This window comes from Triturus cristatus, chromosome 7 (assembly GCF_964204655.1).
Source record: "Triturus cristatus chromosome 7, aTriCri1.1, whole genome shotgun sequence".
Lineage (NCBI taxonomy): Eukaryota > Metazoa > Chordata > Amphibia > Caudata > Salamandridae > Triturus > Triturus cristatus.
This window is the reverse complement of record NC_140590.1, coordinates 924717740-924736631: the sequence shown is the minus strand read 5'-3', so window position 1 is coordinate 924736631 and position 18892 is coordinate 924717740. Positions and strand designations below refer to the sequence as shown.

General features: G+C 45.0%; 1 protein-coding gene and 1 pseudogene across 1 annotated transcript in view; both read right to left on the bottom strand.

The window, feature by feature from the left end:
* Window positions 1-5805, bottom strand: part of LOC146810846 (uncharacterized) — a 41741-nt pseudogene extending 35936 nt beyond the window's left edge.
* Window positions 1-18892, bottom strand: part of KCNIP1 (potassium voltage-gated channel interacting protein 1) — a 1480000-nt gene that overhangs the window by 1034397 nt on the left and 426711 nt on the right. The window lies entirely within an intron of this gene.

Here is an 18892-nt window from a genome sequence, read left to right as displayed (position 1 = left end):
TTTTCCAAATGCGTACGTGACGTATCTACTTAGCAGCACCGCCACGGCCCTAAAAGACACATTGCCAAAATATCTTACTTGATTTCCTTTGTGCGTACGTGATGCATCTGCTAAGCAGTCACGTAATGGCTCTTAAAGGCACATTGCCATAAATATCTAATTTGGTGAGAAACGGGTGAAATGAATATTCCCATATTTAACAGTGTTACCATCCAATGCCACAACGATTATGCTTTCACAAGACTGTATGCATATCAATGCAATCTGTCGGACTGCCCTCTTGAAACATTCACAACAGTCACGTGATGGTCCTAAGGCATATCACTAGGAGTGTCCACTCTAATAAGAAATGAAAGACCAGATAAAAGCATATCCCTGCATAAGACAGTGTGTTGTCGTCCAGCACCCAAGACTGGTACGCATTCATCAAAGTGTTTTCAGATAAATGCAAATCAATGGACCAATCCATTAGAAAACATTTTTAAAAGACATTTTTTCCCTTAAGTGGGCGAGCAACCCAGAGTCTGGGAAGACACAGTGGGCATATATACCCTGTCAGTTTAAAACTCAGGAGAGGTAGAATAAAACACCTGGTATTAGAAATTATTCTGCCATCTAGTAGATAGTTGACCCTACAGAAAATAATGAAGCTCATCATCAATGTTGTGTTCCATGGGGACACAACGTAAGCAGCAAATCCATCCTGCCTCATTGCGACGGAGTGCCAGCGCTCTGTCTCCACCCCTCGCCCTCAATGGGATATGATCAATCCCATGGAACCAGATCTCAGGTTTGCCCGCTTGCTCTTCTGTCATGTGTATGGTAATGGGATACCTGGTTTCCTGTTGTTTGATTGCCCTAACATATTCCTGTATTCTAATTTTTAATGCTCTAACCGTGCTCCCCAAATAACTGATGTCACAAATACATCCAATGACATATGTCACAAAAGGTGTTTTACAGTTGATGGTGTGGCAAATGGTAACAGTTTTCCTTGTGTTCTATCAGAACTGTTTTATTTTGTTTTTGCCATATTTGCAGACATTACTGTCCATGCAGGTAAAAAAGCACTGTTAGTTTTGGTAACCAATTTTTGTTTCCCTTGCGTGTGGTGCGAAATCCTATCCACTAGAGGTATTCGACACTCCGTACTTAAATTTTGCTAGTTATAACATTTATCAACCCTCGATCTAACTTAATAATTATGTTAATCTGGATTGACCATGAGTTCAGTTGATCAGCTGTCAGAATTTAGTGCAGCTTCCAAGTTCTAAACTAATCTTCATAACTGTGGGGATGATTTACTGTGCTCCAAAATTTCCATAACTGACCCGAAGCAGGACCTATCTTCTAACAAGGGATTACTTTGATAGACCCCACTGATTACCTATTGGCCTGACCTGGTCAGGTCCAGCCTAATATATCAGGCACTGTACTGGAATCAATGCTTTTGTTCTAAACGCACACCTGTTTCTCAATATGGATTACCTGCTTATGTGTTTGAAAGTATCCCCCATATGTCTGAGAGAAAGAATGTCAATCCACAGACACCTACTAACGCTCTCGTTGTTGCTTTAGGTGGATTTTTAAAGTGTCAAAAAAGTTGCTTGAAATCCAAAGGTTACCTCAAAATGTCTTCTTTTAGCTACAGGGTCTCAAATTGTTAAGTGCAATGTTTATCTGTCAAGAATGTTAAATGAATGAGTATTCTTTATTCCTAAGGGCTTCACTTGCATCGGGTTGATTGAAACTAGTTGTAAGACATGGACATTGCTTTCCGATAGCATAAAACAATGGATTGTCCATGCTTTCTCTCCCTATTCCTATCATACAAAAAAATCATGGCACTTTATAAATCTAGCTTCTTAAAAATATTTCAGGGCATAAGAACTAAAAAGTTTCCCAGGCTCATTCCTAGGACTGTGGTAATGTTAACACATACTTTAATTAATGTTTGCATATATTCCTTGAGTACAGCTGTTTTCTCTGTCTAAAGAAGCACGTTTCGCAATCTTGTTTTGAGGGACAAGGTTTCAGCCATTTGGTCAGAGTTTGGCTGATCTTGGGGATGGCCTTGATAAATGCATAAACCTCATAGCTCCTTTTCTGTAACGATTAAGGGCTTCAGACCAGTAATGATGTTTGAAATCACCATATGTTTAGTGACATGACATACCATTACAACTATCTATATGTAGCTATGGCATTAAGTGCCCTGGATAAACCAGGCACATATAGGCTACAAATGATAAAAATTATATACTACTGTATCTTTTCACAAACACAAGTTTTCTCTTTATTATTATTATTATTATTTTTTTTGTTGCAGGGAGAAGGGGCAGGAGAGAGGTCAATGTTGTATTTGGTTACCAGGTAAGAGTTACCTGGCCAGAGTAAGACTGCACTGTGCTGCGACCAGTGTGGTTTTGATGCAGAATTCTTGTCCTACCCCAACTTCTTTGCCTCCAGAACCCATAATGTTATAGCAAATTATCATCATCTAGATAGGATTTAGCCATGCTGTATTCTTGGAATACAGGGTGTGGTCTCTCGCCACACCATGCACATTGCCTCCAGCCTCTTTGCACCCATAAACTGCTGAGGGCTTTGTCCATAATTTCTAACACCTGCACTTAGATGACACTAAACCAAGCACTGTCACCATACCCTTAAATGAAATCTTCCAATCAATGCCTCCCTCTTTTCCTTGAAAGAGGGTAAAACGGAACATATATCAATTTGTGACCAAGTTAAATCAAGGCTTCTAATTTGATGGTTCAACTGTGCATTGGAGCCTGTTCAAGTGTTTTTCTCTCTCTTTATGACTGACATCAAACATGATAAACCTTTATATCTGAGCAATCTGACTCTGATCTTAAAAATGTAGTAATTAGTGCCCTCTGGACGAAAAATATTACAAATCCATTAAACCATTAGCCAAGTTCCAGGGTGCCGTACTCCATAAAATTCCAAGACAAATGGTGAACCAACAACAAGAATACAATGATTCTAATTATATCCTCCATGATCTACATTTAGACTTTGTCAACACAAAACACTTGTATGGAAGCTTTCCTCTGCATATTGGATGAAGAAAAGCAAATCACTTTAACACTTCTGATTTCTCTGCAGCTTATGATGTATGGTGCGGTTGACCCATTTGAAAAGTCTACATAGATGGGCTAGACTATTAGCACACACTTGGAGTCAGCCCCTTCCTCAATAGCAGAAGCTAAGAAGAGTGTAATAGATTATAAAAATGTTCAATATGATGGGTGTAGAAAAATGCCTTTCTTGTGTGGCCGCCTCCGTTCTTTGTGAAATTGCGTTTTTTTAACTCTGTGCACTGGGAATCAGATAACCAAGCCCCAGGGCATGTGCTCTGACCGATACAACATGTTGACATTTGCTGTACTCTTGATTGCAAAACTTAGCTTACCTACAAGTCTATAGTGTATGGTCCAACAGAGCTTGTAAATTAAATGTCACTAGTGGATTGAGGCACATATTGTGTTACAGTCTAAACATGGTTCCAGACTTCCCATTCTATTCTGACTGTGACAGTCTAAACACTGCAACTCAACCAGTCAAAATTAACTCTTTGAATAGGCCTAAACCTTCCTGTTAAATATGAAGTCACCCCTAGGGAGACCACATATCTCACAGAGAAGGGTGCATGATATTTAAAAGTAGAAAGTAAGAAATTAGGTTACTGGTTGAGGAGGGTGAAGCCCTACACAAGAAGCAACCACAATCCTTGTCAGGGTGAAGTTACAAGCAAACCCCTAATTAACCTGCGCACAGCTCCATGGTAGCTTGGCACAGCGCAGTTAGGTTCAAATTATAGGCAGGCAAGGTGTAAGGTATTTATGCAGCACTTCAAGCAGTAATAAAGTAAGGAGGATGAGTGGCGCAGCCGAGGTGATATGAAGTCCTGGTCAGAAATGTGTTGCACAGCTCTGGTTCCAAGGAGCTGTTAGGCTGTGATGTGAGGTCCTGCATCATCACTGAGGAGGCTGTTGACGAGTGGGCTTGCGATGCAAAGTCTTCCTTTGAGGACACGTAGCGGAATGGGGTTTTGGATGAGGCTGTGAGCGCAATGTGAAGTCCTAGCACAGGGAAAGTACGACGCAGCAGAGCTGTTGCGAGGGTTCTGATCAGGGTTGCGAAGCACAGCAGAAGAAATGCATTAATTCTGCTGGGTCTGTAGTCGGGCTGCAGAGCACTTTCAAGGTCCCGGGACTGGGGTGGCACCACTTGGCAGGATAGGACTCACAGTTGCAGATTCCAGGTCTATTACAAGAGACTAGCCCTTGGATTTCCTCTGGTGGTCCTTGAGTACAAGTTACAGGTAAGTCCTCCTCATCCACGCAAGAGGGCAGCAGGTCAGCACAGCAGAACATAAGTCCTTCAGGGCAGCAGCCCAGCAGAGTAGCAGTCCTTTAAGCAGCACAGCAGTCCTTCCTGGCAAAGTCTTCCACAGGTGCAGAAGTGTGCTGAAGAGTTGGTGTCTGAGGTCCAATATTTACACATATTGCCTTCTTGGAAGTGGGAGAAGCTTCTAGAGAATTCCTTTTTAAGTGCTCAGGTTTCCAGCCTACTCTACTCTGGCTCCAGACTAAATGACTAACTACAGGGGGGTATGCAGTCCTTTGTGTGAAGGCAGGACACAGCCTGTACAGGTGTAAGTGAGGCTGTGTCCATCTCTGCCCCCCATCCTGCGAGTGATGGCCCATCCAGGCACACCTTAGATCTCTATTATGTGCGACTGACTGGGAGGAATAACAAAGACAAACTGCCAACTACACCTAGTCTTATGAGCAAGAGACAGCCTGCAGGCACTAAATGGCTCGTACTGGAAAATGCCAACTTTATGAAAGTGGCCTTTTTAGGTTGAGCCTAGGTAGTGCACATTCGCTGTTCGCAAGACCTGCTGTAATCATATGGAGTATAATCCCAACTGCTGCTTATCATTGGTTCACTCCTGCACTCTTCTTAGCTGCATCCTAACTTGTTCATGCAGCCGATACCTTACTTTTGTTAAAGGCTGAGGAGCACCGGTCAAGTACAGTGTCATTACGCTTGAATTCTTTGTGTTGTTTTGGAGAACTCATTTTGTTTAAATGTTCCTTTATGCCTGTCTCTCCTTCTTTCTTTCAGCTGCTCATGTCTTTGGTGCCGAGCCCAGTGCTGGCTCCTCTTTTCTCCTATTTATTCTGTGGGTACATTCACCACCCTTCCTCAGTCCAGTGCTGGATGTTTCCTTCTCCCACTTAGTGTGGTGCTAGGTTGCCCATGTTTCTCAGTCAGGAACTAGATCGCTCCTTCTCCTTCCTCCATGCTGGATCTCCTCACGTTGGTCTTTGCTCTCCCTCCCTTCTCCCTTCCCCCTTCCTGTGCCTGCTTTGTCTGCTCTTTGGGTCTGTGGGCTCACTGCTTCCCAGGCTGTGAACTGGCTCCAGTCCCTGCAGAGAGTGGCTCTTCCCCTGCCCCTCCATCCCACTCTCTCTGCTCTTCCTCCCCCTCTCTTCCAATCAGCCAGTGGGCTCCACTCTGTGCCCACCTCACAGCAGAGTAGCAGAGCCTGGAGGACGGAGTCAGAGGGCTGTGCTGCTGCCTACCTCAGAGCAAGGGGCACTGCTGTTTGCGCCTACTCCTCATGGTTTACAATGGAGACAAGCATGAAGAACTTGATGTTTGTCTTGGAGTGGTGAGTCCAAACACGGCAAAACCTTAGGAGGCTCATCGCTACCTACCACTCACCTGCTGCCTTACTGCAGTTAAGTCTCCAGCTTGGAACGACATGGGTTGCTGCCATCAAAAAGCATGTTAAAGGCTGCCTACTCCTATTTTCTGTTGTCCGATCCAACAGGCACACCTAAACTTTCTGGTAGTTGTCCTGTAATGCAACACCAATTTAAGGGGGAGTTACCAGTCCTTAGAGATGGGAACGGAGAAGGAGGGCCTCACACATTATTGCAGAACTCTGTGCTTGCCCACACCAATGACAAGCAAATCCCTCATAAGTCTTACATAATAACATCAGATATGAGCTGTTTGTTGCTTTTCACTGTTGTCTGTCTCTGGCAATGAGCGCCTATCAGCAGAAAGTTATGGCCACCGGTGCCGGCCCATCCCATGCCACACAATACCCGTAGTAAAACCCCTGTTTCTAATGGTAGCTTTTCTGGCTTCTCACACAATACTTTCTTGATGCCTGCTATTTAACAGGATCCCAAGCCCCAGTTGACCATACCCTCGCTAATCCTGAGTTCTCCAAAAAAAAGAGATTCACCCGCTTCTCTTACTGTAACATCTCTGTAATTCACAGGCTCTCCACCTCACCCAAACGTTCTGCCATAGCACAATGCGACCAGCCACAGAGCTGCATCAAACTTGGTTGCTGTGTGTTCCTACAGCTGCTCAGACCACATGCCTAACTGCAAATACCTCTCCCTAAATCATTTTCAATTGCTCACTCACTGGATACCCATGAGACAGCACTGCTCTCAAAACAACAGTCTTCATATAGACCTCAATGAACTCAAGCACACACTCACTGGCTGCCCTGGAGTGTAGGATTGATCTCACAGCCAACAACTCAATACACAAACAACAATGTACCTCAAGAGCAAACTCGCCGGTAGAACGTACCCCTCCCCAGCAGGTTATTCATCAAAAATACATCTACCTGGAACCTCTTTGCCAGTATGTCTATGTGGTATAGCCGCATAAGCAATGGGCCTGTCTGGCAGTAGATCAACAGCTCTCACCAGCAGTAAGTCCATTAGGCAAAGCCATCACCAGCGATAGGCCTACCTAGCAGTACATCTATGTATGCCATGTGCAACAGTTTTAGTCCATAGCAACAGTAAGCATACCTAGCAATACATCACAATAACTACATCTATCTAGCAGAGCCCTGCCGAGTAGCACATCTACAGCCCTTGCTGAGCCTCTACATTAGGGGTACCTGCCTGCTCAGACACAATAAAGTCTTTAAGCCTGTACTAAGTCCTGTCTATACGTTTGCCTCCCACTCGCCCACGAAGGGCTGAAGAAATGATTAGTAGTTTTAACTCAGGCTATCAGCATTCCCATCAAGTGTCTTGACCAGGACTTCAAGGAGCTTTAGGAGAACTCCATCACTGTTCTACAGCTTCAACTATGACCCACACTGCCACCTGTCAGGCCAGAGATGGTGAACTGAAGTAAAAGCACTGCCCTCAGCAAGGGTGGTAGAAAACCTTACTGAGCTTACACCGACTTGAAAGAGAAGGAACTCATGCAGATCATGATCAGTGCAAGGAGGAGAGATGTGGTGGAGAAGCACCGTGGTATGTATAAAACAAAAGTGCCCCAATGTAGTTTGCAGGAGCTCAAGGTGACAACAGGGTCAGAGCACAGCATGAATATTCAATGTATTGGCCAAGGGCAGAAGTACAGGGGAGAGGTCAGTAGGGCCATATACAGGCCCGAATACCACGTTCTGATTTTTTTTATGTGTGGGCTCTGCCACGGGCGGGGGTCGAGTGAGCACTCTGTATTTACATCTATCTCAGGCTATAATACGATTAGTTGAATATTTAATACAAGGCACAAGAGCCAGCCAGAGTTGAGGTCTCCTGCGAGTACTGACTGCCCACCTCCAGTGGTCCAATGTATCAAAGTGTGGCCTGTGCAAAGTCAAGAATGCAGGAGATGTGCAGGGGAGGCCAGAGCCCATTGATACAGAAGCGGAATTGCACTTAATCGACACGCTCATTATCAAAGCACACAGACACAATGTCAGATGCTCCCTTCAATATCAGGGAACAAAAGGCCTATGAAGAAAATTTTCATAAAAGGCTGAAGGCACAGCACTATGCCCAGGTGATGCAACGTTTTATGCAACATAAGGTAGCACAGCACCCAGATCGCGCAGCACTCTGCCGAGAGGCTGATTCACAGCACCACATTTAGCAGATAACACTTAGAATTCATCAAATGCCTATCTGCAGAGAGATTTGTTCTCAAACTTACCTAAAAACAAAAAAAATCTATTCACCTGCCCGCCACAAGTTAGGCATCAGTAAGGAGGATCAGTGACCCCAAAACATAATTCTTTATATCCTGACCAGATAAGATGCCGAATTGTGCACAGGATTAGAACGGCACAGCCTAACGCGGAGCCATTTTGTGCCCGAGATAGGGCAACGCAGCCTTGTGGGCAAGTAGAGTCCCTGCGTAGCCAACAGAGATCCCATGTTTCACAGCAATGCAGCAAGGGTAAGGAGCCACAGCACAAGGCCCAGATGCTGCCGCGTTATGCCGAGGTGGCAGCACCTCTTGCGAAGAGCGGGTGTTTGTTTTCTGGAAACAAAAAGTTGTTTTTGGTGAAGTATTTTTGATGGCAGTCTATGCCCACCATCTTCGTGTACACACACAACAGAGGCGCAAAAGCCACACCCGCATTGTTAGTTTCAGTTGTGAAGGTAGAGAAGTGTAGTTGGGAACCTCTCGTCAACTCACTCTATATGGGAAGTATTAGCAAATGCACTCGCCCGACAAATGCAAACGGTCTTTCAAGGGAGACAGCGTTCTCCATTGAATGTAAAGTTTCACTAGCTCTAGCAGACTGCTGAGGGAGCTCACTCCCCCTGCCTCTTTCATAGGAGAGGCCACTGGGGGAGGAGCAACTCACGCAGCGAGGATTTAATGCATCAGAAACCAGGACAGAATTTTATTTTTGCCGGTCTTGCCATGTTGAAAGCTTGGCAGTTCTGGCTGGACTGTTCCCCTGAGGCACAGGGTCAAGACTGATTTGCATATGGTCAGGTCTAAACTGGGGTGGCATGGTGAGCAAAAGAATGATGGATTTAACCCAGATCTCTTGACTGGGGGTAAATGTTTTGATTTGTTCTGCATTCCGTCCATCAATTGTGTGTGTTTTATGTTGAAAGCTGTGACAGGCAGATTTCATAAACAGATGCATTCACTGGCCAAGTTATCGCTCAGCTACACTGCCTCTGGAAAACAGAACAAGCACTGCATGGGAGTTACCTTGAGGGAAAAAAGGTGGGACATGACAAAAGCCGCACCCACCAAAGCATGTCGCTGCTCATTCCCGAGGCAATACTCCATTGGAGTTACCTTCAGGAAAAAAGGTGGGACATGCACCAACAATTAGCCATTTGCAGGCTATGATTCTGGAATGAGGCACACAAAATCCAATTCACAGTATAGGAGGAGCCAGACCCCCACAAAGCACCCACAACAGACCACCTGACAGGACAAGTGCTGTAGGCTCGACCTAAAAAGGACCCACCATATTTCCTTTGTCTCTAGCTGTTTGTGATAAATTCGGTTGTAGGTTGAGGGAGGTGAAACAATACTCAAGCAACAGCAACAATCCTTAATAAAATGAAAACACAACACAACAATTTAGAAAAAGAGTAAGATTTAATAAAATATTTGACACCAAAATGACAAAAACCCAATCACTATGATAGGAGATATCTGATTTTAAATATTTAAGGAAAATAAAGCACCTAAAAGCACAAAGCACCACTCTAAGTTATCTGGTCATGCATGACCAGGTAAAAATCCCAAGTAAAGACCGACCGCAATGGAGTACAGGCTTGATATGGGGACGAGGTTAGTTCCAAAGAAAAAATTACCTTAAAAAATAAATCAGTTTGCAGTGGGGGGCCTCGAGGGACAGATGGTTGATGCTGTAGCACAGACAAGTTCATGGTCAAGAAGAGCCCAAAACTTCAGGATTTCTACTCCTCTTCCAGAAGGAGTTCAACTGATGCCACACCAAGGATCCAGGACCTGGGGGGCACCTCTTGGGGATCAAGAACTCACTTCAGCAGGGCCCAGGCAGGTCCACTTCTGGGCTAGTGTAGCAGGTCAGCTGGGGAGTTTTGTCCCTGTAACTCATAGCAGGAGGCCAGCTAACTAGCCCTTGCAGTCATTCAAGTAGGGTGAGGGTCCAGTCTTCCTTCTCAGACCACAAGGCAGGCCCAAGGCAACAGGGCAGTCCTCTGGTAGCAAGGCAGCCCTTCTTCTGAACTGTACACAGGTCCAGTGTGTGCACTGAAGAGTGGTTTTGAGGGTCGGTCCCATTTTTATACCTGGTGCTAGATTTGAAATTGGAGGAACTTCTGGACTTTTCCTCCCACCGAGGGATTTGGAATTTCCTGCATCCCTGTTCTGGTTTTAGTCTGTCTGCAGTCATAATAGGCTAGTGTGAGGTTCTTTGTTTGTGAGTTGAGGTAGTGTTTTTAAAGTGCAAGTAGGATTGTGAACAGCTCAGCCCCCGTTCTGCTTTTGCAGGCCCATCCTACTAACACACAGGCCCTCTATGGTATGGCTGTCTGAGAGAAATACACTAAGGCCAAGTGCCAACAACACCTAGTCATTTGACCCATGAAACAGACTGCAGGCACCAAATGGTTAGGACAAGAAAATGCCACCTTGGTAAGAGTTTTAATTAAAAAAAGAAAATGCCAACTTTCTAAAAATGCTGCGGTAACAAATGGATAGAATGCTAAATAAATCAAACATTCACCCTCAGTCAAGAGATATGGGTTAAATCCATTGGTTGTTTGCTCAGCACACCACACCAGTTTGGACCCAGCCATATGTAAATCAGTCTTGATCCTGCGCCTAAGGGGAACAGTCCAGCCCGAACCGCCAAGCCAGGTCCTCCCTGGACCAGAAATAAGCATCCTGGGTACCGGTTTTGGTGTATCACCCCTCAGCCAGGCTATCTTGAATCCAGTTGGACACCGAGCAAGCAACCCACGTCTGGGCATACCCATTCCACTTAGGGTGAAAAGTGCTGCAGCACCAGGTAAAGGGTCTAGATAATCCAGAAAGGGGCTTCTTGGTAGACGTTACATTAGCACCATAGACAGGTAGGTAAGGGTTTACATAGTACGAGTATGCTAGATTCTTATAATACTGTATATGTATGCACATATAAGTCATCTCAACAAGATAGTGGAACAATTTTTTTATTCACTGTTTTGACACTCATTGTAAGTTTTGTCTGCTTCTGTCTATTAATCAATCCAGCCCATATTTCTATACAAAAATGACTTTTGTTCTATAAATATCGAAAAACGTCCCTTTGGGTATTCTTTGTATATTTCTCAGAGAGAAAGAGAGCACGAGTGACTGAGCAAAACATTGTAGGGGTGTCACCACGTTTCCTGAGGGTAAAGGGTTGTTATGTTCTGTAGTTACCAAAACTGTTTGCTCCCTGTCTGAGTTTAGGGGGGGGCTAACGGAGGCACTGTGAGCTAGCTGGTCCAAGGGGCAACATGTCCTGTGGGGTGCATGGGATCAGTCTGTCACCTCCTAAGTTTGTCATCAGCAAACACACAGTTCCTACTGATTAGCGGAAACTACACGACATGGTTGGGGGCAAATGTTTGATTTGTTCAGCATCCCGTCCAACGTTTGTTTGCGCAGCAACTTTCTAAAAAAGCCATTTTTAGAATTGTGACTTAAAATCTGACTTTATCATTAAAAAAATAATTGAATTACAATTCCTCAAATACTAAAAATGATATTCCTACTTGCTTCCAAACAAAAGGAATCAATTAATACATGTAATAAGTTAACCCAATGTTATCCTTGGGACAGGTATGCCTAGCAATTGTGAAAAACACATTTGAAATGTTTTCACTACTAGGACTTTTTAAACTTGAAAGCACATGACCAACTTTTTAAATACAATGCACCCTGCCCTTTGGACTGTTGAGGGCCTACCCTAGAGGTGACATATGCATTAAGAAAGAAGGTTCTAGGCCTGGCAAAAGTTTTATTTTGGCAGGTTGAAATTGCAGTTTAAAACTACACACACAGGCTTCAGTGGCAGGCCAGAGACATGTTTTAAAGGCTACTTAAGTGGGTGACACAAAATGTGCTGCAGACTCGCTAGTACCATTTACTTTATAGTCCACTTTACTAGGGACTTATAAGTAAATCTAATGTCCCAATTGGGCATAACCCAATTTTACCATGCTTAATAGAGAGACCACAAGCACTTTAGCACTGGTTAGTAGTGGTAAAACATGCAGAATCCTAAAGCCAACAAAACACTTTCAGCAAAACAGGAGGGGAGAAGGCAAAAGCTTTGAAGGACTACCACCCAAGGGTGTCGGGTCTAACACAGTTTCACTGCATTTTTCGTTTTCCTGGAGACTCCACAAACTTTAGATTTGGTATCTATCAGTGGCACCTTCGGTGTGCCCTGAGAGAGGGATATTCTCCATTGGTACCCCTACATATGCTCTCAAGAAGTTAAGACCTTGACCACTTCCATTTAAGCTGTGACTGGTGGCAGCTGTTTTTTGCTTTTGGGGTACCTAACTGCACCCATGGGAGTTCTCTTCTGGTCTCCTCATGTAAAGTTAGCTCAGACACAAGGTTGATGGGGACCACTGTCTTTTCATTTTTAAATAAAATGTTTATGAACATCACCTGCAGCAATTACTCACATAGCCCTTTGTGAACATTTGAGTACATGGAAATCAGTAAAAATGCTTTTCAAACATTATGATAGCCCTACCGTTGGGGTCAAGCCCACCTTTTCAACAAACATTTACATTTGTATAACAATGACATTGTGCAAGATGGAGGATGAGTGCTTGCCGAAAAAGATAACACACTTCCTTTGTTTGATGATCAGCAAGAATCCATGTGTTGCCAGGGTGTAAAGCAAACATGTTGCCCACAGTCTTCAAGCTGGGACAAAGCTGAGGCAAACTTGTGTGCCTCCTCTTCTGCAGACACCCTGTCCAACAGGGAAGCAACAGCCAGCAGTGTATTTGACATAGCGTACACTTGGTGAGGCAGAAACACCCCTTAATACCAGCTTTAATTTTGATCAATATTGTTGCTCTCTGTGATCTGTTTTGTGCTGGGGTCTAGCACTCAGCTGGCGTGTCAGCTGAATAAGAGCATTTTGAACCTTAGATTATTTTATTTTTCATTAACAACAACGCTCTTCAATCAGTAGAACTTTTCAAGGACATCGAACAATATTTAGCTATTGACCCTCACCCTGGTTTTAGTTGTGCTTACATGTGCTTTAACTCTTGCCTGGAAATTTCACAAATTATCGCTTTTCTTTTTGTGAGATTATCAGATCATTTTACTATTTAATAAATGAATTAGTGTGGTGTTTAGTATTGTGCTTTTTATATTTTTTTATTTGTATTGTGTTTATACTGTAAATGTATAAAGGTGTAATGTGTTACTAGTAAGAGTTCTGAACATACAGGCTTTGTCTCACCTTCTACCATGGTTATTGGGCCATCCAACAATGGTCTGCATCTGGAGGCATGGAGTAGAAGTTGGAAATTATAAAAGGATCTCAGTATCATCTGCTTACAGAGGATGGGAGCCGCAGAAGGACGTGATGATGTCACGAAGGGAAGGAGTGTAAAGTGATAAGAGGAGGAGACCCAGGTCATGAACTCTTGAAGTCACCATCAAGTTGTTGTGTGAGGATGAGGAGCTATAGTACTTCTGATCAGGATAGGAACAAAGCAGCTAAAATAGAAAATAAATATTTAGCATATTGCTTTTGTGTAAATGGCTCATTGTCCACCAAACTTTGTTAATAATCAGAATTAATGTGTATTGAACTATAAATTCACCAATATACTTAAATCAATTGAGCGATGTTTCTCAGTCACATGATTTTTAGGTCGTGCATTCAAGACCTCTTGTATATACTTTATTAAATACTTCTATGTGTATGTACTTTGTGGCCTCCGTAGATCAGCCATAGGACTTGTCTGCTTCCACTTAGGGACTTTTTTTTCTGTTCAACTGCCTCTATTTAACTGTCTTGATAGAAATCGACCAGTAGAGGTCAGTAAAATACTAGAAATGCTTTCTGCTGAGGCACTTTCTCTTTTTTATTTTTCTGGCAACTACCTCTATTTAACTTTCTTGATAGAAAATGACCAGCAGAGGTTAGTAAAATACCAGAATCACTTTAGCATTCTCTAGATTCCAGTCCATGGAAATTGTCTTCCACGAGCGACCCCTAGACAATTATATTTTTTTCAAATCTTGTATTTTCAGTGATATGACCACCAAAGGCCCTGATTTTATATTAAAAACAGAGCACCCTTCTACCGGAGCTCTGCTGGGCCCTTAAGGTAGCTCCTGTGGTCAACAAGGCCAGATCTGACCTGGCGAGATGGCACTCGCTCCCATTAAATCCGTTGGGGAGGATTGCCCTCTATAAGATGATGATCCTTCCCAAATTCTTGTACATGCTGCAAAACACGCCCTGCTCTTTCCCTCGTCCGTGGTTCCGGGACTTGGACAGTATGGCGACCAAGTTCCTATGGGGTGGCGGTAGGGCCCGTCTGGCCCTCGGCCTTTGCCGGATTCCATCACATGACGGAGGTATGAGTATGACCGACCTCTACTTATACTACCTTGCGACTCGGCTCCTGGTGGTCCATGATTGGTTCTCGGGCGGCTGGGGCGACCCTGCCTACAGGCTGGAGGTACAGATACTGGGGTTCTCCTCCATTCAAAACATGCTCTACGGGGCGCGGCTTCCGCGATCGCTTCCGGGCCCCCTTTATGGCCTGGCGTGCGGCTCTACGGCATACCCGGTGGTCGGGGAAACTGACCCGTGTTACGCCACTCTGGCATGGCACCTGGCTGCGGGAGGTTACAGGCCTGGAGGGCTTTCGAGCGTGGGACCTCCTTGGGATCTCCTGCTTAGGCGATTTGTGGCGGGGGAGTCGGATGTGCTCCTTCCAGGAGCTTCAGGCTCGCTTCTCGTTGTGCCCCTCACAGTTTTACAAATATCTTCAGCTGCGCCACGCGGTTCGGTCCCATGTCACACTGGATACACGGATCCCTGACCACAGCCCGCCGGAAGCGCAGGTGATGTTGGGGTTTCTGGGTAGGGGGGGTATCTCCCGCATTTATCGGGCCCTGGTCAACAACACCCCAACGGACTGCGAGGTCACGAAGGCGCGCTGGGAAGCCTGGGTGGGGCCACTGGATGAGGCCGACTGGAGGGACGCCCTTATGGCACCTCGGTTGATCACCTCCTCGGCCAAATTGCGGCTCATCCAACTGTACTATTTGCACACTGCCTATCTGACCCCGGAGCGCCTTCACCGTGCGGGTCTCTCCCCAGACGCTTCATGCGCGCGATGCGGGACGAACCCGGCGGACTTCTTCCACATGGTGTGGACCTGCCCGCGCCAGGGACCCTATTGGGGCGGGATTGAGGCTGAACTCACTGAAATACTGGGGTGGGAGGTTCCCCGTGACCCCCGAATGGCTCTGCTGGGGATAACGGATGGTCTGGACGGTTCCCGTCATGAGAAATTTTTCCTCAATACTGCTTTAGTGGTAGCGAAGCGAGATATTGCTGCCGCCTGGAAGCGGTCTGACCCCCCCTATGTGCTGCGTGGAGGAGGGGGGTGGACTGGTGCGCGACGCAGGAACGCACGATGTACTCGGCGCGGGGCTGCCCCAAGAAGTTTCGCAGAGTGTGGGGGAAGTGGCTGGGGGGTATAATTTAAGGGTGTCAATGCGGGAGGGGGGAGTGACGTGGTTGGGGAGGGGGCGGGGGGGTTGTGCTGCTGATGATCACTGAATGTATCCAATGTCTTTTGATGCCAGTTTGTTTGGACGGTTGTCCATGTATTTTTGTTTGTTTATTTGCAAAAATAAAAATGTGCTTATCAAAAAAAAAAACAGAGCTTTGGACTATACCATTTCCCATTGAAAGGCAATATTTCTCTCCATGTGTTCGCATACCTGGTGTGTCACACAGTTTGGTTCCTACTTTCCCTCCATGTTAAAGAACAGTAGAAACCTTTTTCCCTCTTCTATCCCTCTGCTATCCTTCTCAATCCAAATAACTGACTAACCTATCCACCACTTAAATTACTTTCATATTTCACTATACTAATTCAACACTAATCCTTTATGGGTTCCGGAGTAGCATGCTACTCGCTGAAAAAGCGCTTTGACGCCTCGTCAGGGGTAGTAAGCGGTATATAAATGCAATTACAATACAATACAAAACAATATAAGGTCCCGAAGGTGAGACGGATTGCATTGCAAATGCTTGTTATATTAACTGTGTGTTGAAACGCTTGGAAAATAATATTGAAGAGCCAGCTTAGTCCTTTGTTTGCCTAGAACAGGCATGTATTGAGCACAGCATCGAGTTTCTTACTGATGTTTTATGCAGGCTGATTCTGTTTGTTTTTCCCTTCTGATTCATCTTTAGTTATCATAAATTATGTCTGTGGATTGTGATCATGACTCACATGTTGTTTTTCAAAGATTATTTATTATCCGACAAACAATTGTACCGGTGTTTTACCAGTGTGCTAGTTCTGAATATAATTGAAAACTGCGATGCATGAATAGTCTTTTTATATTTTCAAAATAAGTATAAATTATTTCATCGTTTTATAATCCTCCTATTTTTATTCATTATCAATGTTTATGGAGCTAAACATTGCACGCAAATCGAATAAGGCTTGTCTTATTTTTAACAGCTAATTATTTTCACTGGAATCATAAATTACGTTTCATATGTCGGAGTCCTAATATTTGAGAGGCATTTAGGTCTGGACGAAACACCCCAATATGGTCACTGCAATAGGAAAGTAGTTTATTACATATGAACTTTTTGTTTGCCAAACACACACACCAATGTGAAATTACCTATCAGTCAATCCATTTACTGCATTTATGTTTGAGAGTTAGCAGCAGTTTGTGCTGGTGGTAAGCTGTAATAGTTTTTCCACCTTAAAATGTGGGAGTACCAGTAGCGGTCCCTGGAGGGAGTGACGGTGGGGCAGTGAGGCGGGGCGGGGAGGGGCAGGGTGGTGAAATGTAAACATGGGAATATGGATGAACGGAGGTAAGTACACATTTAAATAAATAAAATGAATTCCTTTGCGCGCGTTGCATCACAAAATGCGATGCAGCGCGCGCCACGAAATTCATTTTACTTATTTAAATGTGTACTTACCTCCGTTCATCCATATTCCGGTGTTTACATTTCACCACCCTGCCCCTCCCCCGCCCCGCCTCACTGCCCCACCGTCACTCCATCCACGGACCGCTACTGGGGAGTACAGCAATATTGCTCAACTATTCAATCTGAAGGATGAAGAGAGATATATGTTGACCCATCTACGGTGCATTACTCTAATTATCACTTTCTTTTCACTGTTGGGCAGACATAGTTGAATTTTGTAATACGCTATGTAATTATGGATCTGAGAAGTGCAGCTTGTTGATTTTCAGAACTTTTAGTGACCATAAATGGGATGCAACATGACTTCAGACATATTTATGCAAGTTATGGAGTTCGATTGAAGAGGAAAGTGACCTCAACAATATAGTACAGGAGTATCAATCCACCATTATAATTGTCGAAAAGTATACACACTGTTAACGTTCATGACACAAACGGTACACTTCATATAGTTGAGTAGACATTAAGGATACCCTTATATCTTAGAGTAGTGCTATGTTATTACAAACATATCACTTGAAATGATGCTTCTATCACAAAATGTAAATGCAAGTACCACATCTATTTCACTTGGTACTTTCATTTTCCTTCTGGACATTTGACGTTTTGATGTGTTTTGCCGCTATGGGCCTCTAATAAGCTTCCAGCTGCATTTGCTGCCTTAAATCTGAACTGTGTTTTCTGTATCAATTGACCTATTTAATTATTTGATACAGGTCCTATAAATGTGTATTAAATATTGGAATAGTTGCCAAATGTTGGGGTGTGTGGCCAAGGGAGTCATGATGGCAGACACATCTATCTAACGCTCCTCTGTCAATCCCCCATAATCCGTAATTTATCAGCCAGTGAGCGGGGTCGGACTCATGCGAAAGAAACATGGCCACAGAACTCAGTTAGCGCCCCGGTGGCTGGGCTGTGCGGGGCCAATTGGAAGCAACGAGCCATGAATGACGACATGGAGAGACTAGTACTGACACTCAACCCAAACAGATTTCATGCCGTTGTTCTGCGTGGCCATGCTGGGCAAATCGGCATGCCTTCCGTGAGGGACTGCCAGACAGAGGAGAGAAGACATGGGTACGCTGCACTCCCAGGTCTGGGAGGGGCTGGAGTTGCCAAACGCTGGAGCACAACTATCGCGGTGTGCGGTACTGGGGAAAGGCAGGCAATCGGAGACAGGCCCAACACTACTGAGCGCCATTGAAGACACGGCCCTACGGAAAAGAACTGGGCATACTGGCCGACTCCTGTTGGAGACTGTTGAATGAGGAGGCTGCTCCAATAATTACCACTGCGCTCATGGGATCATGGGCTCAAGGAATCGACGTTGCTGGGAACCTGTGAGGGCTATGCCACGCGAACGGGCAGAAGAGAACAGGCCAGAAGTGCTGAACGGCAGAAACGCAGGGCAGCTGTTGTGTCCTGCGAGACACGTTCTAGTGTCTTCACAGGCACTGGTTTAGTAGCCACTCCCCTATGGGAGTGGACACACACACACCCCACACCCATTCACCACCGGTGTCACGAGTGACGTGACCCGGCTAATAAAAGGGCCTGAGTGCACGTGCTCGGGCCAGTTGAATAATGATAGCCACGGTGTCAGCGTCAGTTATTCATTAGCATGTGGGCCCAGGGCCCACGACACAACATTTGGTGACAAGGGGGTCTGACCCCGCTTGCACTCCGGCTGCCATTCTTTTGTGCCCTGAGGGGCAAATACAAGTTGAGGTGCTCCGCTCCCATTGCCTGTAAGGCATGCCGGTGCCACCAGACGCAGAGGGCCTGGATTCGATAAGCCAGAGGGGGAAAAGGCTGCCCCAACACCGAGGGACCTCAGCACATACATCG